Source organism: Octopus bimaculoides, chromosome 3, assembly GCF_001194135.2.
Source record: "Octopus bimaculoides isolate UCB-OBI-ISO-001 chromosome 3, ASM119413v2, whole genome shotgun sequence".
NCBI lineage: Eukaryota > Metazoa > Mollusca > Cephalopoda > Octopoda > Octopodidae > Octopus > Octopus bimaculoides.
This window is the reverse complement of record NC_068983.1, coordinates 125,022,762-125,042,311: the sequence shown is the minus strand read 5'-3', so window position 1 is coordinate 125,042,311 and position 19,550 is coordinate 125,022,762.

Genomic DNA, 19,550 nt, shown 5'->3' with positions numbered 1-19,550 from the left:
AAACGTCTTACTCACACTTTCCTAGCTATTAAATTACAGTCTCTGTAATTCAATAGCTAGGTCCTGGAACTTTGCTTTGTTTTTCCTGTACCTCTCATATTGATTTTTTTATCATTAGGGATTGTAAAGTCAATTATCTATCACTTTCTATTCTCTTTATCTACTACTCCCAAATCAAGCCTTCTAACTTCTATCACTCTGTCAGTTTGAGTGTTAACGTCCCACAACATCTTGTATTTCTTACTTTCTAGTACTTCACTAGTTTCATATTCATCCATTTATCAGCATGGTCAAATCCTAGCATTCAACATGGCTCCTAGTGGATTGCTCTTCCTAGATTGTCTTTTCTTGTATTCTTTCTGTGTCAGCATGCTACATTCACTTACTATAAAAGTAATACTTTTTGCTTTTGATTTACATAATCTACATTGGGAATTTGTTTGTTTCTTGTCTATCTTAGCTTTCATCCAATTAGTCCTTAATTCTTGATATTGTGCAGCTACTAACAAACTTTCTGTCTCCCTCTTCAGCTTTCCTGTCTGCAACCATAACCATATCTCACTACTTTTATTTGCTGCAACTATCTTAGGGAATCTACCATGCAACACCTTCTCCTGCCAGTCAGATAATTTCTGTTCTGTTCTTTGTCTTTTAACCTTGTTTGGGATTTTGGTTTCTCTATGTCTTGCTATTACTTTAGCAGCTTTAAAAAAACTTTCTTCAGTATTACCTACGTCGAAGTCTATATCAGCAGACTTCTACTGATATGAACCCTCTTCCGCCTTCTTTTCTTGGTAGGTATTATCTTGCTACTCCTGCCCTTTTTTTGAGTCCTCAATTCATATTGAATTCCTTCCAAGTTCTTCTCTCTAGATTTGGTAATTTAGTTTTTCCAATCTAAAAGGTTGCTGCCTATCCGAGTAACCATACAGCACAGGTATTTACAGCCTTCACTAGATTCGGATCATTTAGCTTTAACTTCATTAACTCCCTCAGCGTTCTGATGTACTCTTTCTCAATTTTCGTTTTCATTTCTTTAGTTAGTACTTTGTCAGATTCTAATACTCCTAGCTACTTATAACTCTCTCCTCTTTTCAATGATTTTAATGTGTGACCATCTGGTACTTAAATGCATTCGCTGTGCACTACCTGTCCGCTTCTCATTATTAATATTGCACACTATGACAATTATTGTTATTGTTGTTATAGAAGTAGTTTTGTTGCTGATGCTGTTCGTGCTGTTGTTGTTCTGAGTTCGAAATTCCGCCGAGGTCAACCTTGCATTTCATTCTTTCGGGATTGATGCAGTATCAGTTACGTACTATGGTCGATATAATCCTCACAATATCAGGCCTTGCACCTATAGTGGAAAGGATTATTATTATTGCTGGTTTGTGTTTGTTGTTATTCGCCAGGTTTATGCAGGTTCTTCTGCACTCTCACTGCCCCTCCACGTTTGAAAAGTGTGTGCACCTTTGTAAGTTTTGGAGTTCAGGAATTTTTAGCGACTGTCATACCAGTTCTGCTTTTCCGGGAATTCGATCTTTTGTTTCTGATCTTGTTTTACAGTTATGCCCGTGTTTTAAATATTTGCAATGTGATTTGTGTTATTTTGTTGGGTGGTGTTTGTGATATGAATATACTGTGTGATTGGTGTTACACATTTTAGAATCGAATGTTGAGTCAAGTAAATTATGTACTAAGCTGCATGGTCATATTATATTAATTAGCAGTTTTGGTTATATTATATTAATTAGCAGCATTTGTGTAATGTATCTCACGCGCGAATTGTTGCTGATAGTATTTAAGGCATCAATTATGTTGACTCGTGCGTTGCGTAATTATATTCGGTGTTATATATGTAGCGAATATGCTGTGTGTGTTGTTTTGTGGTGACTTCACAAAGGGTGTGCTGTATGAGTTGTGTAATTTCGCTGAATATTGGTGGTGGAATAAAGCATTTTGCTGAGATGGTATTATTTCTTGTGCTGTTGAATGGAACTTGTGTTGCGTAGAATCTATGTTGATCCAAACAAGGTTTTTGTTTGTTTGTTTGTTTTTTTGTTTTGTTGTTTTTTTTTTGCATTGTGTATAGCATTGTGGTTTGAGCTATAATCTGTACCTTTTGTTCATATATTTTATCATACTTAAGGCTCCGTTTCTTATTGATACTGCTTTGGCTTTCATGCCTCACCTTTTTATTTCAATTTTATTGTCCTGCTAATTTAAATGTTTCTTATCGTTTTGAATTATGTCCGTATCATTGATAATAATTTCAAATTTTGACAGCTATTTCGGAGTAAGGGATATGTCGACTTGTACTTATTTCATAAACCCTGGAAAGGATAAAAGGCAAAGTTGACATCGCCAGTATTTGAACTCAGAATGTTAAGACGGACGAATACTTATTAATATTTACAGTACTTTTATCCTTGCTGATTTCAATGTTGTAATTTTGTTGGTACTGGCGGGGTAGCAGAAACGTTAACACGCTGGGTGAAATGCTTAGCGGTATTTCGTCTGCCGCTACGTTCTGAGTTCAAATTCCACCGAGGTCGACTTTGCTTTTCATCCTTTCGGGGTCGATAAATTAAGTACCAGTTACGCACTGGGGTCGATGTAATCGACTTAATCCCTTCGTCTGTTCTTGTTTGTTCCCTCTATGTTTAGCCCCTTGTGGGCAATAACGAAATAGGTATTTCGTCTGCCGCTACGTTCTGTGTTCAAATTCCACCGAGATCGACATTGCCTTTCATTCTCTCGTGGTCGATTAAATAAGTACCAGTTACGCACTGGGGTCGGTATAATCGACTTAATCCGTTTGTCTGTCCTTGTTTGTCCCTTCTGTGTAGCTCCTTGTGGGCAGTAAAGAAATAAGAAATGTTAGCATGCCGGACGCAATGCTTTGCAGTATTTCGTCAGTCTCTGCATTCTGAGTTTAAATTCTGCCGAGGATGACTTTGCCTTTCATACTTTCGAGGTCGATAAATTAAGCCCCAGTTGCGTACTGGGGTCGATCTAATCGACTAACCCTCTCCCCCAAAATTTCGTGCCTTGTGCCTAATGTAGGAAAGAATTTTGTTGATACTATTCGTTTTTAAATACTATTGAGGTTTCTTTTAAAATCAGTGATATTTACACTTGACATAAGCATAAAATATACACAGCAAAAAAACTATTTTATACCCAAAATACTATTTTACAGTGTACAATCTTGTTCTCTTCAGTTGCTAATATTGTTTACCTTTTATTTGTAAGTGTTATTTTCCTATTAAACATAATTAGTCCACCTGTCTAGAGACAAACTTTATTTGCACAAAACATATACAGAAATAATGTAAATATAGGCAATTTTAATGGTTTCTCTATTTAGAATTCACAGGGATTCTGTAATAAGCTAGCCAAATCTTATGCATACACACAAACATTTAAATACACACACACACACACACACACACATACATATATATATATATATATATATATATATATATATATATATATATATATATATACGCATATGAAAATATATACATACGTGTGTGTGTGCGCGCACATCTTTATACGCATACACAAAATTTCATATATACTTAGATGCGTGCATACATGCATATCTAAATGTATTTCGACTCTAATCTTTTCTGCTCTTATAGTTCAGTAGTGCAACTCCTAGATTCTGTATGTAAACATTTCAGGAAATCTATTTATAAATTCCAATTTTGAACTCCATCAACATAAACATTTTCACTGTTCAATTTAAATGAAAGGTCGATGGCAAATGTCGAGTTCGATCATCACGGGCAATTCAGTAAATTCTTATAAACGAAATTTTCCCTCTCTCCTCCGTCTATCACTCCCGCCGCGCACACACGTGTACGTACATATACACACACAAACAACACACACACACACACACATATATTTTACTTATTTTAAGTCATTGTGGCCATGCTGGAGTACAACCTTGAAAAGTTGTAGTCGAACGAATTGACCCGAGTTCTTATTCTTTTAAGCCTGCTACTCATTCCATTGGTCTCTTTGCCGAAACGCTGAGAGACAAACAAATAAACATTTATATACACGTCGGGATTCACTCAGTTTCTATGTATAAAATCCACTCGCAAGCCTTTGGTCGACCCGGAGCTATAGTAGAGGACATTCGCCCAAGCTGCTACACAGCGACCTGCAACTATGTGGTTGGAAAACAAAATTCTTACCACACTGCCATGCCTACGCTGATATGTGATTATATTACTACACTTTGCAATATTTCTCATGCAAAGGCGCGAAACTAGCAGAAGCGTTAGCAGGCCGGGCGAAATGCTTAGCGGTATTTCGTTAGTCTTCGTGTTCTGAGTTCAAATTCCGCCGTCGTCGATTTTGCCTTTCATCATTTCGGGGTCGATAAATTAAGTACCAGTTGCATGCTGGTGTCGATCTAATCCACTGGCCCCCTTTTGCCTAGAGTAGAAAAGAATATTTCTCATGCAATATCTCATGCATAAACATAGCTTAATTTCGCGACAATACTTAATATTCATTTATTAGTTCCTATTTTCGCACGTGAAAGAGACGACATTTGAAAATTTAGCGTCTCTTTTCTTTCTCCCTACCAAATTTCTAACACGGTTTCTGGAACAAGCTAGTTTCTCTTATCTAGCGGTTGCTACTTCTAGTGCAACCCTGTTCCTCTTACCTCCGTATGGAACTGACTGGCATCTTTAAGTGAATGGCAATATATAGGTAAATAACGAGGAGAGCTTGCAGAATTGTTAGTATGCCGGGCAAAATGCTTAGCGGCATTTCGTCCGTCTTTACGTTCCGAGTTCAAAATCCCACGAGGTTGCCTTTGCATTTCATCCTTCAGGGTTAGAGAAATAAACATCAGTTACACACAGGAGTTGATGTAATCGACCTAATCCAGCCCCGATATTGTTGGTCTCGTATAAAATCTTGAAACTAATGTCCAGATACATATATGAGGCGGTGGGCTACCAGAATCGTTAGCACACTGGGGACGATGCTTAGCGGCATTTCTTCCGTTTACACATTGAGTTCAAATTTCACCCAGGAAGACTTTGCCTTCCAGACTCCAACACGTAAATCCTAAACAAAGGATAAAGAGCAGAAAAATGTTTTACGAGCAGAAAAATGTTTTACGAGCAGAAAAATGTTTGTATGTGTGCATGCTTGTATTATTTCAGACTACATTTGCCACGTGATCACTTACTTCCTACTTCACTAAGTTTGTTAAACCAGTCAATTCCATGTCGCTCCTCATATCCACCTCTCTGGCAGTATTTCTCGCACTAATATGTTTTCTTTGTGAATATATTTTCCTTCTCTCTATCTTTGTTTTTTTCAGTCCCAATTTCTTTCTGTCTGCTTCTCTCTCTCTCTCTCTCTCTCTCTCTCTCTCTCTCTCTCTCTCTCTCTCTCTTTCTTTTTTTTTCGATTTTAATTTCTTACCATCTACCCTTACTGATATATTGTTTGGCTAAATTATCGTAAATATTTACTGTAATACTTCATTGAATTATCTATGGTAACACACACACTAACACACACACACACACACACACACACACACACACACACACACACACACACATGTATGTCTCCATCACATACAGACGCATACATATTCTGATAGGCATTTCCCTCAGTAATGTGTGTAGTGCTATGCTTGGCCTATTGCCATATTTTTGAACTGTTGCAATGTTGTTTGATATTCCTCTTGCTGCTGTCGTTGTCGTATCTTTGCCCTAAATTCGTATAAATGACAAAATTCTGTCAAGTTGTGACTATCCACTTTATTTTTATTTTATTTTTTTTTACAGGGCGAAGAAGATATGAATACATCTTACTTTGTCTTTGTGTTCTTTGCCTTTGTGTTTTATTTTATGAGATTAGATTGTAAGGCGATAAATATTTCCATGAAATTTCTGAGTGATCAAGTAACCATATTTCTTTCTTGAAATTTAGGCCAATATTAGCTTACTTTTAGTTCTAAAATATTCGTCTATATGACAACAATATATTTAGCGGACATAAATTAATCAAGAAACATTTGAAAACAGGTTAAAGAAAGTTGAAATCTATCTACATGTTAGAAACTTTTGAAAAATCTTCATGCAGGACACGGTACAATCATGTAGCAAAATTAAGTAAATTTATAGAAAAAAAAACCTATTGGTCTTTAATACCAACTTTGGTTTCAGACTTTAGAACAAGCTCAACAAACTTGGGAGTGTGGACAGTCGATTGCATCGACCTCAATTTTTCAGTGTTACTTATTTTACCGACCCAGAGTGTACGAAAGGCAAAGTCGAACTCGGTGCATTTGGACTCAGAACGTAATGACAGGCGAAATGCTAAGCATTCTCTCTGGCGTGCCAACTATTCTGCCGGCTGGCCGGCTTCTTTAATCTTAATATAAAGGGAGCTTGATTTTAAATCACGTAATTGCATTAGTTTTATCATCTGTCCATATAAGTCTGCTATCAGACCGTTGATTTTTGTGTTGTGTGACAAAGCTGAGTTCTTGTGAACAACATATTTAGAAGCTATGAAAGAGCTCGGCTTTGTCTCACAAAATGAAATTCAACATATTGATAACTGAATTAGGATACAGAGCAAACAGGATGAGCACATGGCAGACAAATATCAAGTAGTAATGTTTGCGAAGGCTAGAGCACATGGTAAACAAGCCCGTAGATTTAGGAGGAGATCAAACTCAACATCAAAATCGTTGAAAAGACAGGGAAATCCATCGGATCACAGTTACGTAGGAAGTACACCTTCGAGGATACCACACGCACAAATGTGAACTGCATGGTATATAAGATTAACCCTGGCATTAACTGTAGAACTAGAATTTTAATCTACAGCATAGGGTGCTTGTAAAGACAAGAACACTTGCTGAGACTCCTAGACGCATTGCGGAGAGATTAGATGAACATTTCAGACAATATGACGACAAAAAACATTCCTTCATACTCTACCAACATGCCGAAAACCAACATAAAGGAATACTGCGCCCACTTGACATCAGCATTTTATCCAAGCACCCGAAGGATCCACCTCTCTGAAAAATACAGGAGTACGTCCTCATAAAAGAAACATCCCCCGAACTAAATAGGGAATACACGTAAAAGGTAGTGATACCCCTATCCCCACAGTATATACATACACACGTAGATTTGTTAGTAGACCGTCATGTAGACGAACATATATATATATATATGTGTATGTATGTATGAGTGTATATATATATATATATATATATATATATATATATATATATATATGTGTGTGTGTGTGTGTGCGTGTGTGTGTATGTATATATATATATGTATATATATGTCTGTGTGTGTGTGTGTGTGTGTGTATGTATATATATATATGTATATATATGTCTGTGTATATACATATGTATATATATATTTTATATATACATATATATATATATATACATATATATATATATATACATATATATATATATTATATATATTTATATATATAAGAACATTTTAGCGGACATGATACTCCATGTACAGTACAACAGTTTTTGTGCTCGCTTATGAGCTAAGGAGTGAAAACGATTTGGTTGGCTTTTTTCTACTTTCTGAAATAAAAGATATTTTCCCTACTATTAAAGGAGGTCTTTATATGGATGATGGTTTATTCGCGATCTATAGCTCATCACTACAACATATAGATAAATCTAGAAGAGCTTGAATAAAATTTGTTAAGAAATATATTTGTGGATAATACCACCAAAATACCTAATTTTTTGGAAGTTACCCTTAACTTAAAGAATGGTCAGTATGTTCCATACCATAAACCAGATAAGCTAATACAGTACAGTAATAGTAAGTAAATCTAACGAACCTCGTAGTGTCTAAAACGGTACCGAAACCGGGGTATTTATTAGAATATGAAACATATCAATTAACAAAAATATATTCAATAATTATGCTCCACCCCACTATATAATCTAGCATTCAGAAATAGCGAGTTTAACGAGGAAATTCATTACATACCTGACACAAATTTTAAAAATAAACTAAATAAAGATAATTTAGAAATAAATATTTAGAAGAATTACACCAATAAACAGTTTAAGCATAAACCATGTGTTTTTCGAAATAGGACTTGTAAACAATGTGTTAGTACTACTAATAATAATATTAACGATAATAAGAAATCTAGAAAACGGGATATAATTTGGTTCAACCTACCTTTTTTCTTCTAAGTTAGGACATCCCTAAATTATTTTATAAAATTATCGAGAAACACTTCCCACAAGGACACAAATACCACCCAATTTTCAACAAACTATGTTTGAAATTAACCCACTAAACTACTCCAAATTTAGGTTCAATTACTGCGGCAAATAACAGATACAAACTTAGCAATAATAATAGTGACAGTTTGAATGAATATCCTATGGGACCAAATTTTTGTGAAGCAAAATATAAGATTAATATATCGGATGAGGTTAGCGCTACTAAATCCTTAAGCAGAACATGCAACTTCAGCTCCCGGGAGTCATGTCCCTTAGGAGGCAATTGTCTGAGAAAAAACGTAGTCTACAAGTGAGAGGTAAACGCATTAAATGCTCTCCATACCATAAACCGGATAAGCTAATGCAGTAAATTAATATTAAATCTAATGATTCTCGTAGTCTCGAAAACGGTATCGAAACCGGGGTAATTATCAGAATATCAAACATATCAATTAACGAAAATATCAATTAACGAAAACCGGGGTATTTATCAGAATATCAAACATATCAATTAACGAAAATATATTCAATAATTATGCCCCATCTCACTATATAACCTAGCACTCAGAAATAGCAGGTTGAACCAGGAAATTCATTACATACCTAACACAAATTTTAAAAACAAACTAAATAAATATAATTTAGAAATAAATAATAAGGAGAATTAGGATAATTTATATAGAGAGTACCATCGATTTAAAAAAAGAGAGAGGGTATATAAGAATCCATTCATTAACACTAATATATTAAATTCAGCGGCATTAGCAACATATTAATCACCTCAAAGCGAAAAACACAGAATATAAATTGATGTGGTCGATAATCCACACCTTATTACACGCAGTTGGATCATAGCTTTATAGAGCAACATCGACTCGATCGTTCAGGTGAACGGTTTCTCTTTAGAACCGTTCTATACCAAGCGCTCGGTTCCCCAAGGATGTCCACTCCTCTCCTCCCTTCTGTATATGCTGGCTCTCTAACCCTTACTGCGGAATCTGGAGTGTATGAGTGGCGTCCCGCAAGATCTAGGTTATGGAAGATCAGTGACAGCATACACGGATGATAGCACCATCATCGTGTCTGAGGCTAAACTCCTACAGTGGGTAGGTAAAGCCATTAAAGACTACGAGGCGGTGAGAGAAGCGAAAATTAACAGGGAAAAGTCGGTCGGCTTGCAGCTCGGCACCTGGACAACTTCGAGAGGTCCCTAGCCAGGTAATGTTACCGGGCGGGGGGGCTTACCAGTTCATGATATAAACTCGCAAGGCACGGTGACTCATGCTCACCCACCTGCCAAAGATGTAAGCCGGACAACGAAACTTTGCCGCGCCGCACATTTGTGCAGTGTTCGGCGATTGCAGAGCTGTGTGTTTATGTTGAATGACTGCTATCACGTCTGGGAAGAGTACAACTGTCTTCCGAGTCAGTTATAAGGATTGCTCCACCTTCCTCTCTGAACGGAGAAGTAAAGGTTTGTTTTCTTGTAGTCGTAGCTCTAGCGAAAGAGACCATCTGGAGAACACAAATGAAAGGATTGGTGACAGGTATTTTCATCTTTGGCCAAGGACTGGTAAATTTTTGTTTTCTTTCTACGAAGGAAAATAAGGCTAGAGTGGAGGTGCCTGTCATCGAATACGTATAGTAAAAAATGGAAGCAGGTGATATACATGTTGGGAATGACAGGCCCTGCGTGAGTGCAAACCATAAAAGGTAAATAAAAAGGTCCAGCGGTCCATTGTGATTTCTTCTTATGGGGGGGGGGTATGAGAAATAACAGATATACGTCAAGAAACCATGCACAATTCCGAACTCAAGGTTGAAATCAGGAGTGTGATTGGAGGCATCGGGCCACACGTCTGTGAGAGAGTTATCAGAAACTTCGAGGAGCTCATAAATGTCTGCAGACTCAATGCAGGTGGATGTATGACCGACATTGTGTTCCATATCGAAACAGGAGGGATAACTCATTAGAAATATTCAGAATATAACCATGTGTATAATAAGTCGATTTAATTATTTACCTTTCAAATTTGGCACCCTTTATAGAGAGTATATAAATACATAAGATGGTATATAAATAGATAAATTTAATAATATAAAATACAAAAAATGTAAAAGTTTTATAATTTTATAAAATATTTCTTTACAAAATTATATAAAATGTATAACAGATGAAAATAAAGATAAGACAAGATACAAGAGCGCAAACCGTAAAGGTTTTTGACGGTGGTGCTTTTTCTCTGTGTTGAAGAGAATTAGCTATGCCAAATGGCTAAAAATATGTTTAATTCTGATCTGAGTGGGTCAGAATTGTCAACCTTGGAAGATGAACTTGCAAAGGCGGTCCACAAAATGGATAAAGTTTTAGAGGAGAAAAAGAGCTTTGCAAAAATAACAGAAGTTAAAACATGTGAAGTAGACCTAACGAAAATGTTGGATTATCAGAAAATGGCAACGAAAGCCGGTGGAGAAGGAAAGCTGTCACCACCAGAGAAAGTAACGGAAAGCATGGAAAAGAGAACGATTACGTATAAAGTAACTGCGGCAGAAAAAATAAAGTGGAACTCATGGAAATAGAAACGATAGAAAAGGCGTTAAAAACTGTAACGAAAGATGTAATATTCCTTTAACGAGGCAATAAATTCGGAACAATAGTAGCACAGTTCAAGTCGGAAGAGGTAGCAAAAAGGATGGCCATAATAACGGCGAAGACGGATAAAGTAGTCGCTCTACCATGTATCTTGGAAGAAGAACATCCAGGGTCAGGGTAGAAGGAATACCGCCTGATATGGAAGCGGCTTGGGTTGCAGCGGCTGTACTCATCGGAAGTGAGGAAAAAGTGTCTGTTATCCAAGCCACGTCAACTGAAGACGGAACGTGGAAGGGGAAATCATTGGAGGTGAACATTCAAAGTGAGAGAAAAACACTAGAAAAACTGGCTGAGACGATAACGTTAGGCGACATAAGTCTGAGAGTGTGGGTGGAGGGCAGAATCCCTCGCTGTTATAAATGTGGCCTGAGGGGCCACATTAGAGCGAGCTGCTCTCCAACAAGCAAAGAAACTGAAGAACGGCATACACAGGAGTTACTACAAGACAAACAACAGGAAAAAATAGAGAATACAGAAGAAACAATACCCGCGGAAGAAGAAAATAAGAAAGGGAGTGGAAAGCAAGTAAAAGTTCGAAAAGAAAAAGGAAGAATGTAGGCTTCTCACATGCAGAACCCCAAACCACCCAATGTCCATCCACACTCTCTTCGTCCCACCCTCCTCCTGCAGACACTATACCTACCCATTCCCCACCAACACGAAAACAAAAAAGAAGAACACCACACACAATGTTTTAGAAACTTCCCTCCCACTGATTGTTATGCATGTATTGTTTATTTTGAGGCAGAGAAAGAACTGCATGAGATAGTGGAGAAATGGGAAGATACAGTCTATGTGGACGTTAACGACGACGAGTGTGGAGAAATTACAGTGATGTTGATAACAGAAAGACATTTGGACAAAATTTTAAAATTCGATGATTTTGACGTATGGAAGGTTAATTATAATATGGACAAATTGCCGAAAGAAATTGGATACGAACAACTAAAAACACGATATGGTATAGATGTCATGAGGAACAGGCGAAAAGGCAAGTAAGTGATGTTACTTGATGGGGTAGATAACATCACTTCCATTTCTCATTTTTTCATTCTTTCATATTACCATTCGTTATTTTAGTTTTTCTTCTGACTTCATCTTTTTTTGTATTTTTATTTCCCCGAGTTTGTGTTTGTCGCGTTTGTATTGTCTTTATGTGTTGTAATATTCGACGGAAGATTCTTTGTTTCACCTTTTATAGGCAATAAAAAAATCGGTCCCAAAATCTAAGCAGTGAGTGCCAGTTACTAGGTCAAACAACCCTGAAAGTTTCATCCAACGATTCTTGAGACATCTTGTCCTCGGACAAACAAACAAAAAACATGGTATACATTGGTATATTGAAAAGAATTCTTAGATATGTTATTATTATAAATATCACGAACGCGGCGAGCTGGCATAATCGTTAGCACACTTTCGGTGTTTTGCAAGGTGAGTCATTTTTGACGGTATTTTCACAGTGTTAATATCGTTTATTTTGTTTCAATGTTTCAACACTTCGATTAATCGTTTTGTGCTGCTTTGCAGCAATTTGTGCTTCTCCTCCTCATAGAGGAGGGTCGGCTTACTGAAAAAATGTCTGAGGAAGACTACAGCTTTTCAGATATGTCGTTTTCAGAGGAAGGATTTTTGAAAACGGTCAAGAAAATGCAATATGCAATATGTTAACCGAAGGAAAATTAGCACACGCCGTGTTCGAGCAAGGAAGTCATTATTAAATTCCAAGTTAGCACAAATAATCGGGTGGTTTTGAGCGGTAATTTTTTGTTTCATGTTTTCCACATGTTTATTATGTTGAGTCGGTTCAAATGGTCAGCGTCGATAGTGACGGATGATCCAACATCAGCATTATCATCAGTGTATCCGTTTTGACCGCCTACGTAATTACAAGCAAAAGAGTACCGACGTAGTTTCACTAAATATATTTCAATCATATTTACATATACACACAGTGTATATGTGAATATACTCGGAGGCGAATAATATATGCACTAGCATGTTTAGTAAGAAAGAAGTATAAACTCTCACACAAATATGTATGTATGTATTTATGTAGGTATCTGTAGGACACATGACAGAAAAGAATTTAACTATCTTTATTAGAAGACGTAAAAATGTAAAATGCATTCCGTTGAATCTACTGACGACAACATTTCGAAATTAAAGTCTGATTCCAATGATACAATGCTATCTCGTTATTTCATCTAACTTCAATTACAGCGCAGATATACGTTTCTTGCTCTGTAACAGGTAATAGATTTTCTGATATATTGTCTCTCATTTCTAATGTAAAATACAAATTAAACAGGGCTTGTTATTGATTCTGTCATAATGTATTACATATCGGTATCTCGCTGGGAGTTAACAATGCGCAAATATTCTTTGGCGTCAGTTATGGAATATCCATGTACATGCTCAATGACATAGACTACGTAATTATTCAACGCTTTGCTCTCACTCTCACGTTTTGCTGAAGTGAATAGACACCGGGTTTAGCATAGACAAAACTGAAGACATCCTTGAAATCAAGATTCATTTCCGTGTCCTGTTGTGTTACTGACAGTTTCAATTTAATTCCCAATACAGAATTCTTAGCCAGGATAAACCTGATTCAAAAAGCACAGTAATTTTTTTAGACATCAATGTCGAATAGAAAACCGGCTCCCATCGGGAAAATACCCTGCAATATTTGCTTGCACCCCTTTATTTATTTGAGCATACATACAGCGTGGATACACTTTGCGTTTAATCCTTTTCAAATCCATACAATTAGAACAGATCGGCATAATAAAACATGGATTAGCGTTATCGACTATACGGTAAAACAATATTTTTTATGAGAAGGCAACTGTGACGATTAAAGTGATCAGATGAATGCGCAGGTTTAGTAAAAATTATTTACAGTTTTCCAAGATGATAACGAAGATGGAATCCTTTTGTCCTTTCAAAATCTAATTTTATTCTATTTTAAAAGAAAAGTGGAGCAGAGCAATAAAGTAGACTGATTACTTAGAGTTTTATAATAACTAATACAGAGGCCGTTTCATCATAACCAATATTTAATATGACCACGCAAATGGTATTGAAAACAGTTAAATAAAATAACTAAGTCTAGCTTAATAGTAAATTTTACTGCAATTAAATGTGTTCATCACGTTCAACTTCGACAGATAGTGAATGTAATCACATTTTACGATTTCAGTCATAAAATATAACCTTAATCTTACCATAGGTGAGTGAAGTGAAATGATCAGAAAGAAATTGATTCATTACTAATCACAGCTACCCTACAACAAATGAACGCATTTTATACAAATCCTTAAAATCATTTTCATTCAAAATATATGCATTATAATATTACTCTCAAATTTTGGCACAAGGCCAGAAATCTGGGGAGTGATTAATCGATTACATCGACTCCAGTATTCAACTGTTTCATCGACCCTGACAGTTTGAAAGGCAAAGCTGAGACTCTGCTGGCATTTGAACTCAGGGAGTAAAGTCGGAAGAAATGCAGCTAAGCATTTTACCTGGCACGGTATCGATAGCGCCAATTCACTACCTCATCTAAATATTGTAATGTTGAACATTTCTTTTGAATAAACAATTATAATGACTTTGTATTAATTCATATCTGTGTGTGTGTGTGTGTGTGTGTGTGTAAATGTGTAGAGGTAACACTCGAGTGAGTAGATATTTATGATAAAGAAGAACGAAAAAGCTAGTTTCTTAAAATTGGGTACATTTAAATTTTCCTTTATATAAATACATTTAAAGAAGAATGTTTTTTGTTTTGTTTTACATGTTTCGGTTTTTGAAAAACACTTATCAAAAATATGCACTAAAATGGAATATGTAGAGAGAAAAGAGCTATTAATAGAATTAAATTAAAATTAAGATTAACATTCATAGTTTACTTTACTTTTTCTGCAGGAGCACGTGGTAATTTCCGTTAATTTTCGTGAAATGACAAGTTGAACTGTCTGTGACCACAAATTACTACTACCTTGCAGAAAAACAGAAAAGTAAACTATGAAGGAAAGTAAATTATGAATGTTAATCTGATTTTAATTTTGAATTTTATTTTATTAATAACTCTTTTCTCTCTACATATTCCATTTTAGCACATATTTTTGATAAGTTTTTTCAAAAACCGAAACATGTAAAACAAAACCAAATCATTCTTCATTTAATGTATTTATGTAAAGGAAAATTAAAATGTACCCAATTTTAAGAAAGTAGCACTTTCTATTTCATATATATGTATGTATGTATGTATGTATGGGATCTAGTTCAAAACGGGGGCACCAGTTTTCATTTATGTTTTATGTAGTGTTTTTGGTACCGAAAGACTTTCAAACTTCGTATACTTATCTATTTTGTGTTATAGAACAGAAAAAAAATTTTGTATTGGAATTAATTTCATGTAAAAAAATTGTCTTATTTCGATAATTTCAACCAATCACTGACAAGTATTCAGCTGTTTACAGTTACTCCTTTGGCAGTTTAAGCGGTGTAAAGCGTATTTAATCTCCATTACTTCTGACATTTTGCAGAGAGGCAACACACGTGTGTTCGTTTTCCCTAACCCTAACTCTAATTGACTTGCTCCTTCCCTCAAAAACCAGGCCTTGTGCCTATAATAGAAAGGTTTATTAGCTACTGCCAATATTCTTCAGCCATTTTTTGACAAGGAAATAATAATTTTTATCACCGCCAGAATCGTTTGAGAATCGTTTGTTTACGTAGTCAGCACTTAATGTATTCGGCTGAATGGACGTCAGTCATTGGTTGAAATTACAGAAATACAACTCTAACATGAAATAAATTCTAATATAATAATTTTTCTTAAGAAGACTAAGAGAAAAAGAAGTTTTATATGACACATTCTACCAGTGTCCCAAGTTTCAAAGTGTTTCGTTAAGAAAATACTGGTGCCCCCGTTTTGAACTAGATCCTATGTATGTATGCATGTATGTATGTATGTATGTATGTATATGTATGTATCTGTGGTTGCGGTTGCACGGAAGTATATTATATATACTTTGGAGATTTTTTTCATGATAATTACATCCTGAAAATATTCCTACTTTTAAACTACCTGACTTCGTCATAGAAATATGAATTTTAATAATTTCCCGATATTGTTTTCTATATTTTAATAATCCTCCAATATTATCTTATAATCGACATTTATGATGTCTATGCTAACGACCTTCCAATGTTTAAGTTTATTAAAATTACCTTTGCGTGTCTTTGCTAGTAACTCTTAACAATCTTTATAATCGCATTTTATTTGGAACTCTTCCGTCCACTAATGATTTCAGACGAAGACTCGTTATCCTGCCCAGTCACGAACCATGATTTAGGCACTTGCCCACTAGCGTCATTCACTAAAATTAGTGTCTATATCTAATGATGATAAGTATATTAACCAGGAATATCAGCCTTGAGTCACACTTATATGTAGATATTTATAGATGTAATCATACGCGTTTGAAGTTCTCCAGTAATAAATAAAATAATTCTTAAATAAATAATCTATTTATATGAAACAATATCAATTGCCCTTGAAGCTACTACTTCTATCTGAGGAATCAGGAGCATATACCTCTAGGATAGGATAGCAACATATCTACACTTGCAAAATCTGTACATTGGTTAATCAACATAGATTTTTGGCATCCATATCCTTTTCACTGACAATTTCCTTCTATACAAGGAATCACAGTTTCTACATTATCGAAACAACAGCCAAATCACCGCACCATTTCAAATTGGAAGAATGTATTAAAGTGTAACGTAGGTATATTATGTCAGAAAAACATGAATAGAGTTATATCCTAGGTTATCTAATCAGAAAAAAAAAACTCAGTAAAACATCATTGAAGTACTCGTTACATGCAGGCAACTTGTAGTAGTTTATTAGATTCTGATTGTACCTAAATTGTTGAGCGTTAATGCAAATTAGATTGTTACATGAACACTTCGAAGGTCAGATTTTGTAATTTCTTGTCTGGAAAAGCTTTTTGGCCGACTCGACACTACATTAAAAAAAGACTCTTATTCAGGGTACCGCAACAGGCTAAACAACATATTCGCAAAGCAATCCTCTTAACACAGAGCTACGAATTTATCTACCCACACATTAACTAACTAAGCGGTGACATGCGAGATGTTTTCAAATTATCCCACCCACCGTCATAACGATTTTTTTATAACTATATTATCTCATTATACTTCAAATAATGTTGGTTAAATTTCTTCAGTTTCGTATTTTCCAGCACTGCTGAGCTAATTGTGCAAAATGTACAGGCATTAACAATGTCCTGCACTCTACAATCTCTCAGTAGAAGCAGTTATACTTCATAAAGTTTTCCTTCCATCTTTATGCTGTAACCCAAAATCTGTATATTACTTTTATAGTGAGGTCATACACAATTCTATTTTATTTTGACTAAATTCACGATATACAAGTTTTTGGTACATGAGAATCGTTTGTAACAATGAGAGGTAGTAATTTTCAGACGCCCGTAATTTCCTTTTACTTTGATTTAATGTTGCATTTCTTGATTATTCTGTCTTTCATTCACATATACAATGGACGTCAAATTATTATTGGCGTCTAAACTGAGAAGTATTTTCTTTTTTTTTTTCCTTTTTTCTTCTAATTTTTGTTCATCAGTTTATTTTTCTATCTTGAGTTACTTATAGAATATAATTTTCTTTCCTTTTTTTTATATGTTACACTATTTTACTGTCCATTCCAGCACTTCCACCGTGTACATTATATTGACAGATAAATATGAGACATGTTTGATTTATTATTTGTTGACAAGATTCATTATTTACACGTAGACTTTCTCCGAGTATTATCTTTGTATATCAATCATGATATTGATGTTCTTTGTTCTGTGTGAGATGATTTTTTATGCGTGCAATTTTTTTAGTTTCTTTAATGTATTTTATTATCAGGCTCGGCAATGTCATTTTTCACTAACACTATTTGCGATGTATTTATTTGTGTGATATTCTAATACATAATCTGTTGACAGTTTGTGACTCACGAGTGAAAGATATCCACTGATTTATCCTGTTATTTTGTTTGTTCGTTTTTGTGAATGTGGTGGTGATGCAGGATTTTTTTTTATATGTTGTTAGTAGAGAAAATATTAGTGTGTAGTATTGTTAACAGAGATAATATTAACATTTGATGTTGTTATTTGGGAAAAAGATCGGATTTGGTAACAGTTGTAGAGAACAGGTTATTATTTGTTGTTAGTAGTAACGAAGTGAACAGCATCTGACATTGTTTGTATAGCAGATATTAGCAGTTTGGTATTGGTACTATCGAAGAGGCCCGTCTTTGATAATGGTAATAGCGAAGAACATAACATTTGGCGTTGGTAGTAAAGATATTAGCATTTGTTGTTTGTGATGGTGAAGTGATTAGTACCAGGTATTGTTTATAGTGGAAAAAGATAGTATTTTATATTGGTATCGGTAAAGAGGTTAGTATTTAGAATTGGGAAAGGTGTGTAAGTTAGTATTTAGTACTGGTACTAAAAACACTAGTACTTGGTATCAAAAATTATTTTGTGATCCTCCTAAACCAGAGGAATATGTGCATCACTATAAAGATACTGTCTTTCTATTTGAAGAGAAGGTTGAATATGACTCTGGTTTAAAGCTACGATCAAATTAAATCAATGATGTCAATTATTACTACTGCTAAAACTACGGCTGATTTCCTTTACAACTTCAATTGTTTGAATGTTCTTTTATATAACATTATTCCAAAAAATCTCGTGTTTTATCTGGTTACTGTTGGATTTTCTCTACTTTTCTTCGCATTGAATTATAGTTTTCGATATAGTAGAGATTAAGAGAACTTAGTAGCTGACTTTATGTCACATATTCAGATAAATTTAATCCATTATAGAGCACTATTCCTCTAAATCTATAATTTATGTTCTTACAATTGTTTTTATTAACTGTCTGCATAGACTGATCTTGTATCCTATATTGCAATTAATTGGATGGCTTATGGACTTTGTGTTGTATTTTTCATAAATATTGTCCCTCAATACGTTTAAAAGTAGTATGGTGTTAAAGTATATTCTGTAATGAATTAATCACATGCTTCGACAGTTCCAGTCTCTCCGCATTCTATTCAGTAATTGTTCAGTTCACAAAGATATTCCTGCTAATCCGTATCGCTCATTCTTCTCTCTGTTGTCTGAACGAAAATCATAGTCTGAGACGGAAAATCAGAGTGACACATCATGGTTAGAAGAAAATGTCTAATAATAGTTAGTTGCCTGAAGAGAACAATATAAGTGTGATGATGGGTCTTACTGTGGCCCAGTATCGGACGATAAGGAAACCAATAAATCTATCGTCACTGAGAGGATCCTGATAACATGTGATGATCAGAGTGTACACATGGTTTACAAATTGAGTAACGTTTGAATATTCGTCTATATTTCCACATCAGGTACTGTTAGACAATAGAATGGATCCTCTCAGCGACGATAGATTTCTTGGTTTCAATTGAAGAGCTTTTCACTTTGAATGGCTGTGAATAACGGTAAAAACAGAGTA